Raw genomic sequence first — 20,461 nt, forward strand, 5'->3', positions numbered from 1 at the left:
CCATAAGTGCTCATTCATCCTCATCATCATCATCTGAGATTTCATCTGAGCTTTCTCCCCAAGAAGCGATTCTTTGTTGTTGCTTTTCTTGGGTTGAACATGTTCCTTTGTTCAGCTCTTTCCTTATTCCATTCAATTTCCCACAAAGGAGAGTTTTTGATGTGATGATCATGCTTTTCACACTTGTAGCAGCCATCATTGGTTTGCTTCTCCGGTGCTTTTGCCTTGCTGTAGCTTCCACTTCTTGATGAACCATTTCTTCTCCTCAGGTACTTCTTAAAGTCTTTGGTGATCATAGCCATTTCATCATCTTCCAGATCAGAACCTTCAGTGTTTCTGAGTATCAAGCTTCTTTCCTTCTTAGGTACATCCATCTTTATGGTTTGTCTCCTAAGTTCATAGGCAGTGAGATTTCCAATAAATTCATCTAGTGGGAGAGTAGCAATGTTCTTTGACTCTTGGATGACAGTGATCTTTCTTTCCCAAGTGATTGGCAAGATCCTAGTAAGTATCTTCTCAACCCTCTCTTCTTCAGGAATAATCCTTCCAAGAGATTTTAGTTCATTTGTTAGTGTAGTAAATCTTGTGTACATCTCTTGAATGGTTTCTCCATCCTTCATAGCAAAGTTCTCATACTGAGAGTACAGTAGAGTTCCTCTAGATCTCTTCACCTGAGTTGTTCTTTCGTGAGCCACCTGCAATGTGTCTCAAATTTGCTTAGTAGTGGCACAACCTTGGATTCCGCTTTACTCATCTGGACCAAGTCCACACACAAGCCATTTCTTGGCTTTAGCATCCTTCTTCCACTTCTTCAAGTTCTCAGCAATGCAATCTACTCTTGTCTTTGGCACATTTACTCCTTCAGTATTTTTCTTCAATGTAGCCAGTGGACCATCAGTGACAATGTTTCATATCTCATATTCCTCTCCTTGAATGTGATCTCTCATTCTGTTCTTCTACCAAGAGTTGTACTGGCCATTAAAGAGTGGTGGCCTAGCTGTGGATTGTCCTTCCTAATTTTCAGGTGGTGCACTCATCTTGATCTTCACCTAAGGTATTAGCATCTTCAAGGATAACCCGCTATAATACCAATTGATATTTTATACTTCAATACCACACAAGATGGGGGTGATTTGTGTGGTGTCTAATTTTTCGCGTGCACAGATTATAGAAGGACTTGATTCTTCTATGTGTTCCTTATACTACTATTGCGGAATAATAAATGCGGAAAGCAAAGAACACCAGTATTTTTACGTGAAAAGCACCTGGCTCAAAAGGTGAAAAAACTACGACCTACTACCAGTAGGATTTTTCCCAACACTTCACTAAATCACTGAACCAAAAATAACATTTACAAAACTCTTTGTAAACCTAAGGATTACCTCCAACCCTTTGTGGTAACCAGCCTCTAACTGGTGTGACCACTACAAGAAATTATAGCTACGACGATATTTATTTAGCGACATATATAATAAATATCGCAAAAAAACTAATTCTTTGATATTTTTTAAGAAACGACATAAATAAGTGACATTTAATAATAAATGACAAAACTATTGAGACTTTTGTAGTGAAGCGTCACAATATTAGTCGAAATTTACTGACATTTACTGTTAATGAAGGAAATTTTCTAACTTTATAATGTTTAATCCAGAACTAAACACTATTACGAAGACTGTCTTCTCTAAGAACCCTACCAATCTCTCCCCTTTCCTCAACCCCAATTAGGCGTCCCCCATTTTATGTTCACTAAACCGTCGAGGTCGCCATGTGGTGTGGAGAATTGAAAGGGGAAACTACATGGGTGTTAGATTGTCTTAGAAAGATAAACATGATAGAAGGTCACCAAAATTTAGGCCTCCTTTTACACACAATCGACTGCCATATTTAATCTATTCTCTGTAATTCTCAAACATCTGGTTGAAGATATTAAGATTTTGGTAAGTATTTTTCTGTTCTAATCTGTTGTTCACTGGATTGAATTTCTGGTTAACTGCCTTTAAAATTTTTGCTACCTTTTCTTTTATTTCCGTCGTATTCTGTTCATATCAGCTGTTTGAGCAAATGCCTTAGAGGATTAAATAAAATTTAATGGGCTGGCTTTGTTTTATTAACATGAGATTAAAGTTTGCACTTCCTTTGATTCATCTTTTCATGTTGAACTGATTTTGTAATGGTAGTGATGAGATTATTAACATTATTTGGTTGTTCATCGTTCTTACTGCTATAAAACCTTGAATCCATTTACTAGTACATACGACATTTATCAAACGACGTAAAAGGTAATGAATTAAATTATAGGACTGTTTTTGCTTCAACTAGATAGTTTGTTTGATTAGTATTTGTTACTGACAAACTATTCTATATTGAGCCAATGAAATGGCACTCTGTATTGTTTTCCTATAAAAGAGAAAACAACTGAATATTAAATTGATATGAAATGTCTGATAAGATATAGATTACTAGTTTAATCTTGATCTTGGTATTTTTGACATGTTAAGACTTTTTTAATGTGTTGAACCTTATTCGCTGCTGAATCATGTGATGTTGGTTCCAACAGAAGGATATTATATAGTAACTTGTCTTGTGTTAGAATTATTGTGGTTGTGCTTGATGGCGACTCTAATCCAAACAGCACGGTAAATTAGATTGGAAAAGAATCTTGTTTGTGATGGTTGAATGGAAAAGAAGCTTGTAGATACTTGTTTATGAAGGGAAGGTAAATGACCATTACGATTATGTGTTTGATGATTTAGATTGTGGATGGTGTAGGGTATCTTGTGAATATCAGCTTTATTAACAATTTATGTTGGATAAGGAACATTGGCATTGATGTTAGGACTGAAATTGATCAATCATTCTGTTGAATTCAGGAGTAGAGAAGGAATTAGTAAGCCTGTACAATGATACTAGTGATTGCTAGTTCCTTTTCTGCACTGTTAGGAGTTTCGGGTTCAAATATCTTGAGCTTTCTGCAAAATTATTATTATTTGCCTCAAGTTGATTAAAAATTCTATTTTGTCAAGGTGATCTTGATATCGTTTCTTTCTACATATGATACCTTAAGACTGGAGAATAATATTTTTTATGTTATTTCTCTTTGATTTTGCTTATAGAAAGTATTATCCACCATTCTCGGGACAATGAAATATGGCATTTAGGAAAAGATTACAAAAGATGTTCACCTAACGGCTGGATGAGAACGGTACATCATTTGTGAAATACTTCCTACAGTTGTATGTAACTCCATCTCTATTAGTGGAATGATCTTTTCCATAAGCTAATGATGCCAAATTGATTTAGTTCTCTTAAGCTTCTACTATTGAATATGGCTTTATGTTTTCTTGCAGATAGTAGTAGTCGCATGACTCCTGTATTTCTTCAAGAAATTATATGATGTACAATCGCATTGTTCTTTTTGCTACTTAATAGTTTTCGTAAATCAGTTTAGTAATGGTTCTTTTCTTTTTCAATTTTAGTTCTTGGAAGAAGAGTTTAGAGGAATGTGAGGGCAAATAATTCAGAGGAATCCTGGACTTGAGGAAAACATGAACACTAAAGCTAAAACTATGACCGACGATGATTGTTTTGGGAACTTTCAAGGGAAAATTTATGTGATTGAATGTTGAAGTAACTATGTGTTTGATTCAAATTGTTTGTACTGTACTGGGAATTAAAGTATTGGAATGAGCGTCGATGTTACTTTGAATACATTATTGTTAATTAATTATTTTCTTTTAATATTTAGCCATGACTAATAATTATTTTCACATTCATATTAAAAGTCAAAAACTATAAAAATAATTAACGACATTTATATATATGTCGCAAACATGATAGGTTAAGAAAATTCCGACATTTATATATATGTCGCAAACAAGATAGGTTAAGAACTCAAATTATTGACATTTGATAATATCATAACTAAATGTCACAAATTATTTGATGACATTAATTTAAATGTCGGGAATAAAAACAACATTGAAATTTCCGACATTTCATTTAAATGTAAAATAAATGTCGGTAAGTGATTTTGTGACACTTATGTGACTTACGCCGACAGTTATAAAATATCGTCATATGTCGTATTTCTTGTAGTGGACAACTTCAAGTTAACTCTAACTTGAATACAACACTCAGAGTACCTAGTACAATTACTTCTAGATAAAGCTGAAAGGTACAATTCAAAAGCCCTACTACAATGAAACTAGAATAAAAGACAGATACTTGAAACTGGTTTTTCTATCTGGTTCATGTAACTTCAGGTTCACACACTTGAATCACATAAGAATTGCTTGCAAAATGCCTTGCTATTTTGCTCACAACTCACGTTTAACGTGAACGTTTGTGCGTACCTGTAAAATGAGAATATCCTGCAATATATAGAGTTAGTAGAATAGAAAATAACTAGAGTTCTAATGCTATACTCTTCCATGGTGGAAGAGTTCTAGTTATCTTCAACTTCTAACTCTTCCCTTATCTAGGATAGAGTTCTCTTCGAGTAAGGAGTCCTTCTCCTTATCATTTATGTAACGTTTTCGTTCAAGAGATATCAGATATAACCACTTAAACTTATCTTCTTCACGTGTATGCCTTGTGCTCAAATCTGCCCGTGTCTGTCTACACTGTGTATGGACCTGGTTCATGCTTGAGTTCCTTTGTCAATCATCAAAATAAGTTTCACTTAGGCCAATATTCTTTCCTTTCTTGTCTTGTGTTGAATTGGCTCTAGACTATCCATTTTATTAATTTTAAACTTATGTTCCCGCCTTGTGATTCTTCCTTTTTGCTTGACAGTTTTACCTGCACAATGCATGAATCATTTAGAGGTGTTCTTAATTTTCATCATTAAAACATAACCTAATACATTTTTCATTCACACCTCAATTAAAAAAGCCAACACTAGCTACGACTGCCACACTGCTGCCTCACCATTCTCCTAAGTGCCTCGCAGGGGCATTGACTGTCCATGTTCCTCAATTCCTCGGAGCATTGTTGGAGATGCTCTTGTCCTTGGTTCCTCTCATCGTCTGTCACCATGCTCAGCACGTCGCAATAATATTGGGGGCTTCCTGAAAGGTACATCCTGCAACCAGTGACATAAAGTGCAAGTGGTATATCCTATATAGTCTGACGTACGACAAAATTTTATGCAAATGTTTGTAAGTAACGGTGTCAAACTTGGGAGGTAAATTCGAGTCTTTGTTGATTTTAAATGTAAAATATTTGTAAGTAAACGGTGTTAAACTTGAAAGTAAATTCGAGTCTTTTTTTTTTTAATTTTAGATGTACATCCTGCAATTAGTGATTTGCAGAGGCAGAGCTAGCTAGATCACTAGCTACGAGTCGGACAAACCAGTCCTTTTTTTTTTCTTCAAACTCCGCATCTGGTGATGTATGCAACATTTTAACCTACACGATAATTTTCTATCGATTTTTAGGCTCTCCTTTTATGCCTCAAATTTATACTTACATTATGTTCAAAAGTTTCGGATTTGAGAGTAAAAAAGTATCAGTCGGATCAATGTTTAATGAGCTTGGTTTACTAGATGATTATACAAAAAATATAGTATACGTCAAGGGCCGGTAAGTACACCAAAATGGTCTAACATTTCATTAAATCTTTCACTGAGTACTATGGTTCTCCGTCTTAAAATTTGATCTCTTTTGTACTCAAAAATAAATTAATCATAACTAATTTTTATTAGTCTCGACGTCCCAGTGAATTAAAATGTACGCTGCCGTCAGATTGACTGAAACCTCTGCTAAGACTATAATTATTTTGTTTGGCTAATCTCGTTATAATATTCTAAAAGATCAAGGTGGATCAAGAAATTTATTCAAATAAAACGAGTCTCCTTCAATTCATAACCGCCTTTACATATACTTAACTTTCCATAAGATAAAACGACAAACAAAGCAAATATTCTCCGGCTTACACACGATGGTGTGTTTATTATAGTAAATTAAGTACGTCATTTTCATTCAGGGCTTAGAAACGGCACTGAGTAGGCTGGATGTTGCACATGCAGGGGAGGTAACGAGCTCTCTCTGACGTGCGCTCTGCTTCTTGGCCGCGGCCGCCGCGCTGCTGCTTCACCATTCTCTTGAGGGCCTGCAGCGGCATTCGTGGCAACATTTCTATAGATGCTCCTGTCCTTGGTTGCTCTCTTCATCTGTCACCTTGCTCAGCTCGTCGCCGTAGTATTGACGATTTCCTGAGAGGTACATCCTGCTTTCAGTGACATAAAATTTTACGGTAAAATTTTAAGCAAGTGATACATCATGTAAACTCAGTGATATAGGCAAACTTTTACGCAAAGGTTTGTAAGTAAACGATGTTAAAATTGTAAGCAAATTTGAGTATATATTGATCTTAAATGTAGACCCTGCAATTAGTGATGTACAAGGGCTACAGCTAGATCACTAGCTATCGGTCGGACGAACTCAGAAACTTTTTTCCAAATTCTAGCTCCTGGTGATGTATGCAATATATTTAACCTATACGATAATTTTCTTCCGGTTTAAGGCTCTCCTTTTGTCTCAAATTTATATTTACTTAATAATATTATGTTCAAACAATATTAGTCCATTTTGAGTAGTCCAAAAAAATTACTGAAATATTCTCAAACTATTTTTGAACTTCTGAACCACTATTAATTAATTAATTAATTATGGTGAAGGTATTAGTACTTTTTATCGTAATTTTCTAATATGAAAATTTTTCTTCAAAATTGTAAAGAATTTATGCGAAATTCACAACCGGACATTACGGCAAACCCCATCATGTAAAATGGTACAAAACTGAATAATTTTTTAAAAAACATTTACATATAAAAAGTTTGTGAAGCTGTATTGAATGACATCTCTTAATTAATCCAAAAGGTCTCTCTCATTACCTGCAGTGGTTCAGCCTCTGCCTCTGAATCTGGTCATGGCACCTTTGTGAGCCTTGATTGTCGATGTCGTCCTCCGTCACAGTGGCGGTGACTGTGAAAATGTTGGCACTTAAAACGGCTAACAAGCATAAGAGAAGAGCTGCAGCAAGTGAAAGCTTTGACATAGTGATCAAGTGTGTTTATTTTGAATAATAGGGAGAGGTGAATTGTTGTGATTGTGATTGTGAACTCGATTTTAAGGGTAAATTTACAGCAGATTCGACGCTTTGTATGGAAAGTACGTGTTGTATCACTGCTACGGTAGATGAAGAAAGTTAACAGAGGGGCAAACGTGGCTGACTTTAACCTCCCACGTCAATTTACATGCAAATAGTGCTGGAAAACTCTATGTTCTGCTTCAGAATGCAGTTATCTTTTGATTATTTTTATGACGTCCCGTCCATATATGATCATATCTAGTAGTGCTTTTGCAGATTTGTCCATCTCATAAAGCTTTCCTTTATATGAAAATTTTAATTTTCTTATGAATATTATTCAATGTTTACCAAAACAAAAATAAGCCTATTATTTCTAAGAAACGGGGCCCCAAATTTGGGGGCCTAAAGCAACAACTTTAGTTGCTTCACGGTTAAGCTGGTTTTACCCGATTTATAATTGAAGAATTAACCCAAATAGTCGCTCACACTAACACTTAAACTAAAAATAGCCGGTGAATGTATAATATATGCATAATTTATGTATTGCATATGTATAATTGTGTATAATTAATGTATAATTTATGTATATGGCTAATAAAAGTAAACAATTAATATGACCGCCTATATGTGTAAAAATCCCTATAAATGAGGTTAGCATTCTGCTTAATAGGTCTAGAAGGAGTCCATTTGTCCCACCAGAAAAGGTAATTTCCTGAATTGATATTCCAATGGATGTTGGATTCCACTTTATCCCTTGTTTCTAGCATGTTTCTCCAACGATTGGAATCCTTAGAGTTGATAACTTTGGATAGCGGGTTGGACCTAGAGCAATATTTTGCATCTAAGAACTTGTTTCAAAGAGTATCCTCAGTTCTAAACCTCCAGCATTTTTGGTTGTAAAAGTGTTGCAGATGTCCTGTAGCTTCTTGAAGCCAATATCTTCTTCCTCCTGGGGATAACTCATGTTGCTCGAGGAGCACCGGTGGTAACTTTTCTTTCCTTCTTTTTCACCCTAAAAATAATTATATAGATACATTTCTATCTGCTTAATGATAGTCTTTGGAGGTACCATAGCAGCAAGGAGATAGAGGATTTAGGATTGAAGAACATGCTTTATAATGATAGCTCTTCCTCCCAGGAAAGAAGTTTTCCATGCCAAGCACCAATTTTATTTAGAAATTTGGTTGCAAAGTCAAAGAAATGGAACATTCTTTTTCTTCCAGTGTATATAAGGCATCCTAAGTAGGTAAAACGGAACTTAGGTTGCTTAAATCCAATCAATGTTCTGATCTTCTTGTTGGTCGTAGTCATATGTGGGAAGAAGCAGTTTTCTTTATTGACCTCTTGGCCTGAACCAACTTTATAGTCAGCCAAGACATTAATTAAGAGATTTATAGATTTTCTGTCACCAGAAGAAAAAAGGATTAGATTGTAGCATAGATTAGGTGATTTATTCTAGGTCCTTTATGACTCATGGAGAAACCAATAAACTAGTTGTTTTCATTAAGTCTATTAAGGAATCTAGATAGAGCTTCAACAACTAATATAAAAAGAGAGGGGGATAAAGGGTGACATTGGAGGGCCCAAGGAGAGTTAGAGGTAGGCCGAAGAAGAATTTGGGAGAGGTGATAAGGCAAAACATAGCAGCTACAGCTAACCGAGTACATATCCCTTGATAGGAAGGTGTGGAGGTCGAGGATTATGGTAGTAGGTTAGCTATGATAAATTGTTAATATCGGTAGTATTAGTACATACTCTCTCTTTATGTTGGTAGTAGATTTCTATGATTACCTATCATTTCGTGTATTTCGGTCATCTTACTATCTTATTGTTATTTATGCTACTTTTACATGGCTAATCGGTGTTGTTCCTTCATATTTTTCTTTCCATTAATTTGGTATTTATGCTTTCCTGAGCCGATGGTCTATTGGAAATAACCTCTCTATCTCCACAAGGTAGGGGTAAGGCCTGCGTACACACTACCCTCTCCAGACCTCACATAGCGGGATTATATTAGGTATGTTGTTGTTGTTGTTGCTGTTGTTGTTGTTGTTGTTAGGGGATAGAGGGTCTCCTTGTTTTAGGCCTCGAGTGGATTTGAAGAATCCATATTTGGTGCCTTTAATAAGAATTGAATACTAGTTGTCAGCAATGAGTTTGTATATTAATTCAATGACAGGTTCTGAGAAGTTCATTTTCCTAAGAACGCTAGTGAGGAATTCCTAATATAATTTGTCGTAAGCTTTGACATGTCAGCTTCATGACTATATATCCTCCTTGATTCACTTTCCTGATCCCATGTACAATCTCCTGTGAAAGGAGAATATTTTCTATGATGAGCCTACCTTTCACGAAACTTAACTGATTGTCTAAAACCAACTTAGGAAGCAGATTAGCAATTCTCCCTATAATGATATTGGAGATAATTTTATTTGATATATTGGACAAGCTAATAGGTCGTAACCGAGACAAATTTGTGGGGAAGTGATCTTTGGGATAAGAACAAGGTTAGTATGCATGAAGAATCTTGACAAGTTGGATCCTCTAAAAAACCTTATACAAAATTAAAGGCATCCATGTTGATGATATCCCAAGTAGCTTGGTATAAGTGGCCGTCAAATCATCTAGCCCTGTTGAATTGTTAAGGTCGATAGAAAAAATAGAATTTTTAATTTCTTTATCCTCTTGGATAATATGCATCATCAGATTGTCCTCCTCTGTGATCAAGGGGCAATGGACTCAAGTGTCACGACCTAAAACCTATTATAGGCCGTGATGGCGCCCAACGTCACTGTTAGACAAGCCAACAGTGATGTATTTAAATAATTATTCATTTTACTTCTTTTAAAATCATAACTTTTATTAAATAAGGACTTTAATGAATTTAAAATTATGAATACATATAAGATTAGTAAGATATAAAATAAAAGATGACAATATTAATCCAAACCATAAACACCTACTGGAGTATCCTAAAATTCAATATTACAAGTGCATGAGCAACTTCTAAGAAATACAATATCATCACGACATCTATCTGGAATGTAAAATAGACAAGATAACATAAATGACTATGAAGGAGACTCCATGTGCTGCAGATCATAATATAGGGTGCAACTCACCGTAAAGTTCCGCATTAGTCGCGCCTTTGCGCCCAATGCACAATAAGTGCAGAAGTGTCGCATGAGAATATAAATCAACGCATAACCAATAAGTATTTAGCCTAACCCCGAAGAAGTAGTAACGAGGGATCGACATTGACACTTACTAGTAGTCCAATAAATCAAATATAACAAAATAGACAAGTATGAAACATAGTAAGTAAACAGTGAGAATAGATATATGCAAATAATACGGTCTACGGCTGAACAATGAACATAACTCAAGTCAGGTAAAATACCAGATATCTCTTCAAATGGAACATGTAATGGTCAATACCAAATCAACCGTCACACCTCAAGTCAGGAAAACCCATTAATACGCGAACTCCTTATCCAATATTTGCATGATTCTGCCGAGGCGAGTGGCCCGATCCCATAAGAGTAAAAGCACGAATTCTTGTCGTGGCGTACGACCCGATCACATAATAGTATCGCCGAGGCATTCAGCCCGATCCCATAATCATGTACACTACCGAGGGTTGACCGGCATGAACCATAGATGCATCTCATAATACTGCCGAGGTGAACTTTCCGATCCCATAATGATACTGTTGAGACGATTAACCCGATCCCATATGAATAGTGAAGACTTGACGAGTCACTAGCCCCACTCATGAATATATGTGTGAGTCATGAAATTCAAGAAAACCTTCGAATGAATACATAGAACATGGGAGAAATCTATAATAGGAAGTGAAATCTCTACCATTAATCAGTTAGCTCTCCATACATCACCAATCGTGAGTCCGATACTTTACGCAAGTCTAGTCTCAGGCAAAATGTATATTAAGGCAATTAAACAGGCAAGAATAACTCAAATATTATAATTAAAGCATGGCGTGAGTCTAAGTCTAACCGAACCTAATCATGAATTCTAACATACGCACGCACACTCGTCACCTCATACGTGTGTAGCCCCCACAACATGTAGCACATAATCCCTCTATTTCAAATTAAATGACACGCTTTCCTTATTAGTCAGTTCCAAAAAGAATGACACGTTTCTATGTTTGGAAACAACTTAACTTTAAACTTCTCATTTTACCAACTTTAATCTTAATGAGAAGCTTTTATAGCCACACAAATGTCATGGCCCCACAAAACTTTTGCCCCTTTAGCTTTTAAGACCACATGTTTCAAAAGTCTTCTTTTTTTCTTAAACTTTGTGTCAAGTCAAACTACCTCATCTTAATTAAAAAAGAGGGAGTACTAAATATAACACCTATAGGGTAATTTCCCCCTCACAAGGTTAGACAGGAGACTTACCTCGCTCCAAAGTTCCATAACCGGCTCTAATGCTTCTCTAACACCTAAAAACGTTGTCGAACGATCCAAAATTAGCCAAACAATGTGCAAACCAATCAAAATATACTCCAATACTCATTATTTAATAATTTATAATAATTCCTAACTCCGCTCGAAAAGTCAACAAAGTAACCCTTGGGGCCACGTGCCTGGATTCCAAAACTTTTTGAAAATAAACATTATCCATAGCACTACAAACTCAAATATATAAATTATTCCTAATTTCATGTCCAATTTCGTGGTCAAAATCTAAAAATACAAATTCTAGATTTTTTCCAAAATTCCACAATTTGTACAAATTTTCATGTTTAAATCCATATATAAACCATGTATTTAATTTACAACAAGTGGGAATCATTTACCTCATGTTCGATAATGAAAATGGCATTCCAAAATCGCCCCAAAGTCGGCTCCCATTGAAGAAATGAGATGAAATGAGCAACATCCCGATTTAAAACAAGTCTGCCCAGCAATTCCCTTCTCCGCAATCGCGGAGGCCAACCAACCTCGCCCAGGGAATTGCTCTACGTGAACGCGAGGTCCTTCTTGCGATCGCGAAGCATAGCCTACCCAAACCTCCGTGAACGCGGGCCAAACAACGCGAATGCGAAGGCCAAACATGAAGAACCACCTGCTCGGCGAATTTCCTCTTACGCGATTCCGTGATCCCTTCCGCGATCGCATAGTACAACTCTCCCAAACAGGCCTGCATCCACAACCCACCGCGTTCGCGACTCTGCCCACGCAAACGCGAAGAACCACCTGCTCCAGCTCCGCAATCGCGACCCCTTCTTCGCGTTCACGATGAACAAAATCTCCACTAGCCCAGTTAGCCCTTTGCAATCGTAACCTTGCTTCCGTGATCGCGATGCACACAAAACACACCAGAAACCAACAGCTACAAAAGATAGAGAAAGGATCTGAAACCATCCCAAAATATACCCGAGACCCCGTCTAATCATACCAACAATCCCAATACCTTATCCAAACTTATCCAAAGGCTCAAAACGCCACGAATAACATCAAAACCACGAATCGACAATCAAAATCCTTCTTTTAAATTTCAAACATTCAAACTTTGCCGAACGCTTTCGAATCACACATAAACATTCCGGAGTGACGCCAAATTTTACGTACAAGTCATAAATCACAATACGAACCCATTTCAAGGCTCGGAATCCCAAGCGGACATCGATAACACCAAATTCCACTTCAACTCAAACTTAACAAATCCTAAAACCTTCAAAATGCCAACTTTCCACAATAAGCGCTGAATTGCTCCCAGACCATCCGATACTCAATCTGAACATACGTCCACGTCCAAAATTATTATACGAACCTATTGGAACCGTAAAATCCCGATTCTGAGGCCGTTTACTCGAAAGTCAAATCTTGGTTATCTCTTCCAACTTAAAGCTTCCAAATTGAGAATTATCCTTCCAAATCCACTTCGAACTTCCCAAAAGCCGTAACCAACCACACGTGCAGGTCATAATACATAAAGTGAAGCTACTCAAGGCCTCAAACCGCCGAACGACGCGCTAAAACTCAATACGAGCATACTAGCTCAGCCAGAGTGAAGATCCTTCCTGCTACCTTAGCCCACGACCTTAGAACCAAATTCCAACATCCAAAATTCTCTACAAGGTCTGATTCTAACATACGAACACCGTAACAATCTCAACACGCTGAACCAAAACATGACCGTGCATTCATGCTGTAATCACATAACGCACTACATAATTCGTATGCCCGCAATAACATCCTCCAACAACAATGCTGCAACGATGAAAGGGATGTCTAAAAATTTATAACCACCGACCAAATCAATAATGCATGGAGTCTCTTTGCTTGACAAGAACCATTGCCTCATTTTGAATTGATCAGTGACATTTCTCTTCTAATATACATCATATAAATTTGATTACTTTGATTCTAGGTCCAACAACCTCGTCTCACCCAGTACAAGCTTCTCAGCCAATAGACATGCCAAAACCATCTAAAATCTCATATGACGCCATCAATGCGCCAATATGTCACAACTCAAATATGATCAGTAAGGAAAACGATCCCGAGTACAGAACTATCCGGCCAGCGTAACGAATAAAGAGACCAAACAAATGCTATGAACCTAAATAAGACATAAGCAACAAAACACACAAAATAATTATATAGATCCATACTCAACACCTCACTGTTTCGGCATGCAACCCGATCAAAACATCATACCCGTGGCGGCGTGCCACCCGATCCACACATACAATCAATAAGGAAGTACATACCGATCCAATATCCTCGTACCCACGAAATGCTCGAATATTAACCTCCAACATGTGAAGTGCATAATTAAAACCTCGGGGAGAAAGATAGCGCCATGCGCTATAAATTCCAAGTACGACTAAGGTGCAATAAACGACATGCATCTCGAGAGCCATCTCGCTCATATAACACCACAAGCTACACATGATCACAACACATGTGCGAATAACCAAGCCATCTCACAACCCACATGGCATAATAGAGTATTACATAGAGTAGATGACGATATAAATAACATCCAATGCCCGAAGACTCCTCCATAAGCAATGCTATGCTGAATGAACACATCCGACCTGATGTAGAGTACACATTCACATTAGATCTACCAATGGACCTCAAGCTGATTCCGATCACCCCCAAATAGGTCTATTACATCCCAAGGACCCACAATGACCCTATCTATGAAACATACGATCTACAGTTAAATCCGTAACAACTTTCACAGTCCACAACCAAAGGAATGGAACGTCTATCAGACATAAACACTCCAATTAACGACAGTACCAGAATCTTCATACCTGATTTCAATCGATAATACTTAAATGACTAATATGTCACACTTATGCGATTATCCCATAGGATATACTCCCACAACCTTCCACACCAGGTAGTAAAATTTGCACATCCGTGGCTATCAATAATACTATTTTTGTAATGCAAATCATGAATCTGCAATTCAATACACAATGCCTCTTCTATAGAACTGTTACATCCCATGTTTTCGTACATAGAATTACGCCATGGGTAAATTGATATAAGTTCGGAAATAAGATTTTACATTCCGTATTTTCATATGTTAAAGTTAAGGTAATCGATGTAAGTTCGGGAATGAGATTATTGTGAGATTATAAGTATTATGCTATTTCAAACAAGTGATGAGTAAATTTGTGAAGCTGAGAGGGTAAGCAAATCAAAGAAAATGAATTTCGTCGAAATTTGACATTTTGTGATAAAATACGTTTTGGGCTATAATACTCGATATTTATGGACTAGTACCATACAAGGTACCACATGACCGTGATAGTAGGATGTATAAGGTATGTGAGAAGTGAGTAGTATTTTAAGTAAGTGGAAATAATTCTTAATTATATGGGTAATTAATTAATTATTGGACTAGTGGGGAATTACCAAGTTAATTAAGGGAGTGGTAATTAATTAAAATATTTTGGATAAGTTTACCCCCCAAACGTGGCAGCCCTATATGATTTTAATGATGAGTCTTAAATTACAAGACTAGGTGGCATGTGTTAGGGGAGTTTGTTGGCTAGTCATCACAAGTGGATCCCACTTTCTTTGATAAGAAAGCATCTTCCTACATCATTGAAGAAAAATGTCACTGCCAACGTGAAAAACAGAATGGTGTTAATAAAAGGTTTAAGACTTTGCCACCAGCTGAATCTTTGCCAAGAAATGAAACTGTTGGTGAATATATTTTTGTTTGCAACAATGATACTATGGCTGAAAATCTCAAAAGGGAGCTCTTTGCAAGTACAAGTCCAACGTGAAAATTCTTTGAAGAGATGATGCTACAAGGTCCAACGTGAAATTCTTTGAAATGCTATAATATCTAATGTGAAATGCGAATTCAAAGAAAGCCGGTACAATCTTTCTCAAGAATATCATACGAATTTTTTCCTACTTCGATCTGCCGTTACGCAAAAGAGAACCTGTTCAGGTATGTTAAGGCTATCCCTTCTTTCTTTTGGCATGATCAGTACGATACAAATGAAACGAGCAAATGCACAATTTTCATAAATGACTCTATTCATAGAAGTATTAGGGGTGTCTATATTATTGACTCCCCATGTGAATTATTATTATATCTTTTGTTCATGGGTCTCATAAAAATACGTATTTGATAAAGTTTATGCGACAGGCATATTATTTTCATGATATTCTGGGAAATACGTATTTTCATTATTATTTTCAGAAAAATATGTATTTTCATTATTTTCATGGTATTTCTTATGCATTTCATGCATTTATATATGTACATTGACCCATGACCAGATGACGTTATATACGCATATATATGTATATTATATGTATATGGGATATGGAAAAAAGTTACGGCGTTATATACGTACCACCACCTGATCAACTGGTATGCGTTGATTTTTTCACAGTGGCCGAAATGATATGATGGGATGCCCTCAGAGGCTTGATGATGTTATGAACACATATACCTATGCATGGTATGACATTTATACGCATATGCATGATGTTATAAAAATGAAATAATTCACAGAGCTATGCAAACATACATGTCGAGTCTTTTACTCTATGTTTCTCTCATGTCTATTAATTACTGATTTGTATTCCTTACATACTTGGTACATTATTTGTACTGACATCCCTTTTGCCTGGGGATGCTGCGTTTCATGCCCGCAGGTCTCGATAGATAGGTCGAGAGTCCTCCAAGTAGGTGATCAGCTCAGCAGAAGATATTGGTGTATTTTATTTGCTCCGAAGTTGCTTGTTTGGTCAGTATAATCTAGATGTGTATGGTTTGGTATGGCGGGGCTCTGCCCCAACCTTTATGACAGTTACATATTCTTAGAGGCTTGTAGACAGATGTCATGTATATGAAAGACTGTACGGCCTTGTCGGCCTATGTTTTGAGTTTATTAATGATCATGTTGGCCTATTAGACCCTTATGTCACGTGTATATGATGATGTAATAAGAAAGATACGTTACGTTGGTACTCAGTTGAGTAAAGTACCGGGTGCCCGTCACGGCCCATCGGTTTGGGTCGTGACAAAAGTGGTATCAGAGCAGTTTTGTCCTAGGGAGTCTACAAGCCGTGTCTAGTAGAGTCTTGTTTATGGGTGTGTTGTGCACCATACTTATAAGTAGGAGGCTTTAGGGCATTTAGGACTGTCACTCTTTCTTCTTACTCTAGATCGTGTGGTAGAGCTCAGTTGTAGGAACTCAATTTCCTAAACTCTAACTTATTCATAATATGACAATGCCTATATCTAGAAAGACGATTGGTAAGAGATTGCATGTGGATGTGAAAGAGTTAAGTCAGAGGAACTCGATTTTGCATGATGCTTTTGATGGATAAATGTAAGGTCTTCAACAGATCATGTGTGTACTAAGATGTGTAAGCCTTTTGATAAGGAGCCTTAAGGCAGGAATATCTATCCACCCCTATGGTGAAAGGCAATGAGAGATTCAGAATATAGATACAAGTTTCAACAAGTAAAAGAAGCAAGATGAAGAAGGATACGAGGCTCCCAGTTAATGAAGATTATTAGTATTTACAATTCAGGCAGAGGAATATAAGCCTTTTGAGTTACCTTCAACAATAACAGAGGTATGTATAATTGGTCACACTCATCTCAGTTATACCCTATTGGGGGCTAACAGGTGTAGTTTAAGAAAAGGACGGGATATCAGGATCAAGCTCGGGTTAGAGTAACCCAAAATGTTGAATGGATTGTTTGTGTTAGTTGGCATTTCTGAAGGATATTACAAAGGTGCTAATAAGATCTCCTTGTGAGACACTCAGATGGTGCATTCTAGAATATTACAATTAGATGTGAATACTAGCGTGATACAAAATTCAGAAGATAGGCGCTAAAAGCCTGGAAGGGATAAATATTATCTTAGTGTAGCTCGCGTCCCTAGTAGAGCAAGAACGTTAAGCAATTCGAAGAGCCACTGGATGGAGCAAAGGGGAGCTAAGAGCAAAAGAATGTCTTGTTCGAGTTTTCAGAATAAAGTGGTAGACATAAATATTAGCGGGAAATAAGAAAAGAGTTAATGAAGCATTATGAGTAAGAAATGATACATGGATGACAACGGTAGATCAAAAGATGACAGTATAGAGTCTATAGTCAAGTGAAGGAAAAGACGAGAGATGACAGGCCTTGAGACAACAAAAGAGTATAGGCAATAAAGTCATATCCTCATTTCGAGAAATAAGTTCGTGACTCCAACGCGACTACCAAAAGAAAAATTTGGACCCCAGAGTAATAAGACATCAGCATGGACTGATGAACAAGATAAACTAAGCATGAACTAAGGACTGAGTAGTAGTCGACATCATGAGAATTTCAGAGATTGCGTCGCGGCAATAATAGAATGGAGGACAAAATAATACCCTTTAAAGGTCATTCAGGAAGACGCTTCCCCAAAGTAAGCAAGGTGAGTAAAGTTACGCTTAAGGGACTGTATGTGCCAGTTACACTAAGTGTCACCCTCGCGAGTAAGGAATTTCGCTATCCTTGGTATAGAAGGATTACCGCGAGGCGAGTAAGGATCATCGATGATGTGAAAAGATGCCAAAGATGAGAGGGTAAAATATCTATACGTAGATCATCATAGCACTAAATCTTAGTACTCCCCTAAAGGAGGGGATATGGAGTGATGTGGTATTAAGTCAGAATTAAGTGGTTCTAGTAATTATGGTATGGTTAAGGAAAAATATGACAAAATGAAAAAGGGATGAGATTGTACTTATTCAAAGCCTACAGATAGGCTACGATTCCAGAACATTATGCAAACACGACGTCAAGGAGAGGAAGTGAGGGTTCCTGCTCGAGATGTTATTGATAAATAAGGAGCCAGTACGAGACGTAAGTTAAGACAAAGGAAATAACCCAAGAAAGATTATGCGGAATATTGATATGAGAGTTGGCCAACGATTAGTTAGTAGTTGATTCAGGAAGAGCCTAGTTATGGCTAGACAAGAGGTACAGACAAATCAATAGATCGTGCAAGATACATAAAGTGAACCCCAACATGGGGAATTCAGTCTTGCAGATATGACATTGCGACCTTGAGAAATATTCAGATAAGAGTTGGGGTAGTTAAACATACCGTATGAGTGTTATGGAAATAAAAGAGAGTCCTACTGGGAAAACAATCAAAACTTCAGTTCAGAAGATACCGTACGAGCACATGAGCGTGGAGGAAAGTAACTAAGGATAATTATATGTGAGTACGAACATCAAATATTCTATCGGGTATACAATGTAATAAACTCGCAGCTTTACAAGAGTCAGAGGGTCTTCTCTAAGTACTACAATGAAAGACTAGTTGAGGAAATAAGAAATAAGGCTTCAACCTAAGCACAAGTGACCTAAAAAGAAAATGGTCTTGTAACAACAGTCTCACTACAAAATTGTATGCACTCTAAAAGAAAGTGGCACCTACCATGGCTAATAAGCGGGGAGTAAAACCAAAAGTAATATTCGAGACCATATGAGTTGCACAAAAATTTTGGCATGCGTGAGAACTCAGATAAGCTAAGTATGCACGCAACAAGGGGGCAAAAGACCAGGAAAAGAAATTGCTTACGTTTGAAGAAAGCTGAAATGGAACGAAATGAATTATTCGATTAATGATCAGTCGTAGAAGACTCAGGTACAAGTTAAAAGAAGGAATTGGGTCCAGGTCATAGACAAAGGATTTAATTATTAGAAGATTCTATCATGGTTTTCCATAGCGTCCATAAAAGTCTAAAGTAATAACTAAATGCCATGAGCCGCAGATCGAAAGATAGCTTAAGCCTACATAAAGGATGATCAGAAGGAAGAGGAAACTAAAGAGTTACAGCAACTAAGTAAATCAGGAATCTGATTATTGGACCCATAAAATTTTAGAAATCATGATTGAGAACATTACAGGATCACTCTTAATATCAGAGGTACCAACGGGATAGTACAACAACCATATTCTATAACGGCTCTACGATAAAGCTAGTTAGAAAAATACCAGCCTCATAAGAATTCAGTATGGAGCTCCCACCGAATTGTATAGGCACTAGAGGTGCAAGTATTATAATAGAGCTTCAAGCTATGGACGTGAATTATACCTATGTGGAAGGGAGGTCATGAAAGAGATAAAAGATACGATGCGAGATTTTAAGGTAAGTAAGGTAAAGGTGAACAACGTACAATATACTCAAAGGCAGAAGATCGTGAATAGTCTATGCTTCGGATAAAAGGCTAGAAGCACTAGGATTCAATACAGGAATGATAGTAGCGTTGTCAATGGCGTACCTTCCAGCCTATGGTTTCTAAGTAACGAGAGATCTAGTCAAGAGAGTAAAGAAGAGTTAGAAACGATGTGATGTCTCACTTGTTGTTCCAGAATAACATAAGGAAATCTATGGTGCAAGCAAGTTGAAGGAAGGCCGCGAATAATGTATAGGTCCCAAGCTAAAGTATAGTAAAGCGACAAAGTTTTATGACAAGATTAAGAACGAGAAAGGGCGAGTGAGAAGGTGACGAGAATGGATAAGTCCTCGGGATTAAGCCCATGAAAACAAGAAAGCTAATGGTTTCTCTAGATTATATGAAGTTCAGTATAGCCTGAATGAACTCGAAGGAGTCTAAGACTAATAATATCTAGAAAAAAATGGAATGCTGCCCTAGTAGTGGAATAAGGGTGTGATTGTGATAGATAAAGGATGGCGTTTGGGCCTTCAACTGAGTAATGATTTGAAGAGGATTTCATGGATTGTATGGAATTAAAAATGTAAGGTGAATCACATTGGGACGCTATAAAATACGATTATTGAAGTACAGTATCGCCCCTAAGTGGATTAGAAAAATCACTTTAAATAT

The 20,461-nt window shown here is 37.0% G+C and overlaps 1 long non-coding RNA gene across 2 annotated transcripts; it reads left to right on the forward strand.

Moving 5' to 3' along the window:
• Positions 1-1,625: 1,625 nt before the first annotated feature.
• LOC107777815 (uncharacterized) lies at positions 1,626-3,707 on the forward strand. Of its 2 annotated transcripts, XR_001646269.2 has the most exons (4): positions 1,626-1,940; positions 3,117-3,236; positions 3,351-3,398; positions 3,480-3,707. It is a non-coding gene; the product is annotated as an uncharacterized LOC107777815 (long non-coding RNA). The 2 variants fall into 2 exon arrangements; XR_001646268.2 differs by lacking the exon at positions 3,351-3,398 and having other exon boundaries at positions 1,627-1,940.
• Positions 3,708-20,461: the final 16,754 nt, after the last annotated feature.

Source organism: Nicotiana tabacum, chromosome 2 (genome assembly GCF_000715075.1).
Source record: "Nicotiana tabacum cultivar K326 chromosome 2, ASM71507v2, whole genome shotgun sequence".
NCBI lineage: Eukaryota > Viridiplantae > Streptophyta > Magnoliopsida > Solanales > Solanaceae > Nicotiana > Nicotiana tabacum.